Here is a 6,017-nt window from a genome sequence, read left to right as displayed (position 1 = left end):
ACTTAGAGCACAGAAACGACTTCAGAAACGCAATAGAAACAACAATCAGAGGTAGGAATCGTGTTAGTTACCTTGATACCTAGAAGTAGGGACGAACTGCACGAAGATTGGTCAAGTTTTCGCGAAAATCTCCTCCCCCCTTGCTCTCCACGAATTTGGGCCTCCAATGGTGAAGATGAGAGGATTTTTGCTTTTTCGCGCTATTTATAGGCGGGCGAAATCGCGGGAAAATGAAAATTTCGCGATTCCGATTTTTGCAGCACGTTCACCGAGGAATTTTAAGAGAGATTCTGGCGTCAGAAATCCAGAACTCAAAACAAATATCTATGATATGGGAAAAACGATATCGAAAATCTCAAAAGCGGTGTAAGTTAAATCTGTCCCGAAAAACTACTTTTTGCTGTGATCGCCGGACGACAAAACTTCCTTCTGAAGAAAGATTGGAAATGTCGAAACAAGTCTGGCAACACGGACGGAATCTTCGTTAGATGTCCCGAATAGAAAAAGTCTTCATCCTTTGCTCAAAACTAAGGTTTCGAAGCAAAGAAATTAGCGTCGGCGGACATCCGAAAAGTAAATACTATCGTGCGTACAGTCCAGAGTTCCGAAATGAAACGCTGGTCGATGGAAAAATAAAGAGAATCTTTAAATTTTCCGAGAGTTCGAAATCTCACTCAAAACGTTGCTTTAAGAGCGAAATAGCCTATTCTGGACACGCTCGCCATAAGGCAGGTGTGCAGACAACTCGCACTAATTCCTACAGCGACTACGCAACATACCTCAAGCAATTCCTGAACTTTCTTCTTCATTAATCTTCCTCAAATATCAAACTCCTGTCACGCTTACACTGATTCTACGCGTGAGTCGGAAACTTAACTTGTTCTGAAAATCCAGGTCTTACAATACTCCCCTCCAAAAAGAAAGTTTCGTCCTCGAAACTCAGAGTTCTGAGAAAGTCCGGAATACAGTTCCTCGATCTTATCTTCCAATTCTCATGTAGTAGTGCCTGTGTCATTGTTCCTCAAAATCTTTACTTAAGCAATCTGCCTTCCCCTTAACTGTTTCACTCTTCTATCCCCACTGCTAACTATCGGCATCTCAAAAGACAAAACATCATTCAACCTCATGTCGTCTGACTCGATTACTTGCGTCGGACCTCTGCTTGAAATGATACCGGTTGGCATTCCGTGCAGTCGCACCATCTTAGCCACTTACTTCTTTACTTTCGGTCGTCCGAAATTCTTCTTAAACTCGGTGCCTCTCTGTCATCTTAAGGTAAATACTCAACTCGTCCTCGTGATCTTCATCTACAGTCCAAAACTCCACTTGTTCGTTCGATAACTCCTAGACGAAATATTGCGTTGGAATCTAATAGTCCATTAAAACACCTCCAACTTCGTAACTATCTTTACACACACCAAGTAATCAAACCTCTACTTAGTCACTATTCGAATTAAAACTCGACTTATGTCCTTATTTCTTGTCCTTCACTAATCTTATCCCCTTCAACATCAAGTTATCAACAACTTATAAGATAATCCTCTTCTTAATATCTAACAATCCATTATTATCGTCTTCTTCCTCAAAACTTCCCTCACTCAAACCTATTTACACTTACTGAAATTCCTAACACTTCGCACAAATCGAGACTTATCCTCTAGAAGATTAAATCATAACTATACCTCAAGGGACTTAACTAGCCATCTTATCATCCGATCCTTCAACATTCTGAGATTTAACTCTTACCGTAACCGCTAACACCACCAAATCTCTTATGTGTACAGGAATCTCAGCTCTCTAGGACAACCTTAGCCCTAGGATTCTTATTCAACTTTAGCAAAATTCACTTGTTACCCGTAATGTGCACCATCAAAATCCATAACAAAGTTTCATTCCCTCTTAGACTCTGAGGAACTTGTCCAAACATAACAACTTCAAGTATTCATCTTAATACTAACACTTTCCTTTTTGTCACTCCATCACCATCTCGTCACTCAACTTCTTAATCTCTCAATCAAATTCTGACAAACTTCGAGTCCTACACACCTTAGACAGACATTCATAGATTTAAAACCTAAACCTTCACCAAGTTTGGTCCTCTAATGACCTTTAATCCTTCAATACTTCTTAAATGGATATTCGTTTCTTAAAAACTATAACTCCTTCACTTACCCAAACGACCTGACCAGTGTCGTCATGCTTTCACATTCACAACTTATTATGCCAACATCATTCAAATCTTATCACATGGTCATTATGTCCGCAACCTCATAATCAACATCAATCGATCACCAACTTATAACCAACCTTAACACTCTACACAACCCAGAATTCCTTTACTTCAAGATCACTCTTATATTATACATCAATGGTCTTAACCCGAAACTCACCTTCAGGTCTTCAATCTTCTAAGATTCAACTCCTATTGTCACACCTACAACCATAAGATCTCCTACTCGTACGCGATTCTCGGCTCTCAAGATTCAATCTTAACCCTAAGATTTCAATCCAACTTAGTATATCTCACTTAGTAATCTCAGCATATTTCTTTGGAATCCATATCAACAACCTCAAGTATTCAACTTATGCTAAAACTTTCTTTCTCCAACTTAATCATTAATTCAACACTTTTCAAGCGAAAATTCATCTCTTAAGACTATAATGTCTCCACATATTAATCAAACGCTTAGCAAAACTTATTCCTCGAACTCGACTATAACAATCTAGTTCAGAGCTAATTCTTCTCAATCTCGCTACCATCAAGGTATCATCTAAAACATGATTAAATCCAACTTATTTAGTCTCTAACAACTCCCCTCAGCAATCACATAACCTATGACTTCATAACTTCCGAGAAACTACTTAATACTTTTCCAGCACTAAATCTCTTGACTTGGTCTACCTCTACTTGGAGTAATCACACGAACTAACCAATCAATGTCTATACGACACTCATCGACTTCCACAGATTCAAATCTTAATCTTTTACAATCAAATGCTTAACACGAACTTTCCTCCCAAATCCGACTAATCCTCAATCAATTCAAATTCATCTTACCCGTCTTTCTATCAAAGTCCATAACCAGTTGTGATTCCGAATATCACCCCCTCAATATTAGGTTGATCAGGCCTAATACATCGAAGGTGGAAATTTAGAAAAACCCACTGGAACAGTCAATGAGTTCCTATCCTCCAGTAGTCACAAATATCCTGATACTAAATCCTTTAATGATCCCGCTACGGAACTACACACCCTCAACATGACACGTATACTACCCATACGGAATCTCCCTAAGATTCGTTCTTCAACTACTAGCTTCCTCATAAACGCATCGGTGGAAGACTACTTTCTAGACTTAGTGTGCTATTCCCAACCTCGTGTAACTTCTATAGTTAAATCACGAGCAACCTCGAATAAGGTCCTACATCGTTCCCACGTTCTTCCTCGTTCAACTCCTCAGCTCTTGCCCTCCTTGGCATGAATCCTTTCCTCTGGAGCAAGTTGTTTTCCTTTCCCAACATTCCCTGATGATTCGCCCCTGAGTGCCTTACAATCTCTGGAGAAATGTCCCGGTTGGTTGCAATTAAAGCATAGTTTTCCCTTGATCTTGCACTTACTAGCATAGTGCTCTACTTCCCTGCACCTGTAACACGTCACTGCTCTTCCCGAAGTCTTGTTTCATGTCCCTTCGGTAGCATCATTCCCTTTCATCTTACTATCAGACGTTTCCTCCTGGGGTGTCTTGCAGTTCACAGCTAGATGCCCCTCTCGGTTACACTTGAAGCGTCTCCATCCAGTCACTGAGCACTTGTTAGCAAAATGCCCAAACTTTCCACAACGAGTACATGTCACACCTTTGTCACCAACTGACTCCCCTCCAGTATCAGCAGTCGTTGGTTTTTAGACTCTTGAGATAAGATCTCTTCCCTTGAAACGCTGATACGGTCCCCACTGATGGTAGCTCTCCCTTCTGTTGTAGCCTTGAGATCCTGACCTTATTGGTCCCCCAGCTCCTGTTCGGTTCATTCCTCTTTGTTGATACATTGCTGTCGCCATCAGTCGTTGATGATGCTCACGTGTAGCCTCCGCCATCCGGTTAAGATCCACCATCCTATATCCCATCGAACGTCCGATTAGTACTAACCATACGGTAGCACTAGACAAACCACTCAATCCGATTGAGTAGTAACGCAAGCAATTAGAGCGAAAATCGCTCTGCAGACAATCAATTTTCACTCTTTGCAGAGTCACACAACCTAGCACAGAAGACCTATTCCCCAAAGACTCCCAAAAGACTCGACTAAGCTCTGATACCACAATGTAACACCCCGATTTCCAGGTGTCACTTTAGTAACCAAAAATAATCTTTACGCGGAAAACAGGTAATTTTTTTTCGTTTTCTTTTAATAAAACGATAAGGAAGTAAAGACAAAACCCAACTACTCAACTAACCGATATACAACAAATATAAACATGTACAGCCTCAGCTGCACTCCATGTCACGCGCACTCGCAGTGACTCCAAAGCAGTGTGCCCGTAGGCAAATATATACAGACCCAGAAGTGTAAGTGAGAAAAAGTATAATTACAAACCACTAGGAGAAAGTCGGCCTCAAAATGGCCTAAGCAAAGACCCCTATGGTCCAACTGACTACTGTGAACCCTCAGTAAGAGAACCACACAAAAAGCCATGCATCGGGAACCTACCCTGTCCCAAAAGCAAAACGAATCAGAGCTATTACAGTAACAACCAACTCCAAAAGACTCTAACCACCCATACCCCACACTACTATCATCGACCCTCCCTCGATCAGGCATGAAGTCCGGGTCCTCGTCGAAAGCTTCAGTAATAGTCGTTCCGCTCCGGGTCTTTCCCGCACAACGAATCATCACGAACTGGCTGACAGACGCCTGGCAGCAGGCCGACCGCCCAAACACAAACATACAAACAAAGCCAAGGCGCTAGGGTCAACTTACAGAATACAATAGATATACAATCAACTTGTGATAAAGGGGGTATATACATATGTTGTATATATATACATATAAGTTATGTATTGCCTACTCTAAGGTATATACATAGCATGTTCTCGAATCTCCTACACAGTTCAATCATTAATATCTAACGATGTTCATCAACATCAAATCATCATAATCTCAACATATGAAGTTAGGTGATAAGGTTAGTCAAACAATGTATCGTCCTCCCAACACACACGTATCCAACTAAACCAATGTTCCCTGTCGTTGCCCTAGGGTAAACGACGATGAAATCTCACGCTTCCATGAAGTCTCACGCTTCAATGGGGTCTTACGCTTTCACGAAGTCTCACGCTTCAGTGAAATCTCACACATTCACGAAGTCTCACGCTTCAGTGAAGTTTCGCGCCTTCACGAAGTCTCACGCTTCAGTGAAGTTGCACGCCTCCGCAAAGTCTCCCGCTTCAGCAAAGGTTCCCGTCTCCACGAGGTCTCCCGCCTCAGTGAAGTTTCTGCTTTCCCGAAGTCTCACGCCTCAGTGAAGCTTACTCACTTTCACGAAGTCTCACGCTTCAGTGAAGTTCCATGCTTTCACGAAGTCTCACGCCTCAGTGAAGCTCCGAAGGTATATACTGTACCCGAAGGTATATAGATATACTGTACCCGAAGGCATATACTGTACCCGAAGGTATATACTGTACCCGAAGGTATATAGATATACTGTACCCGAAGGCATATACTGTACCCGAAGGTATATACTGTACCCGAAGGTATATAGATATACTGTACCCGAAGGTATATACTGTACCCGAAGGTATATAGATATACTGTACCCGAAGGTATATGTCGATTCGGCGACAAAAGACAATTATTTATGAAAGGAGTGCGATCACCCTTGATGACTTCTTGAGTCATCTGACTCATCAAATCTCGATGGTCAAAAACTGCTCCGACCCAAACTCAAAACAACCCAAGAGTTAGTGTCGGTCAATACAACACAACTCCACCAACAAGATTACACGAGGGTCTAGTGTCGG

This window comes from Lotus japonicus, chromosome 2, assembly GCF_012489685.1.
Source record: "Lotus japonicus ecotype B-129 chromosome 2, LjGifu_v1.2".
In the NCBI taxonomy this organism is placed as follows: Eukaryota; Viridiplantae; Streptophyta; class Magnoliopsida; order Fabales; family Fabaceae; genus Lotus; species Lotus japonicus.
This window is presented reverse-complemented; position numbering follows the sequence as displayed.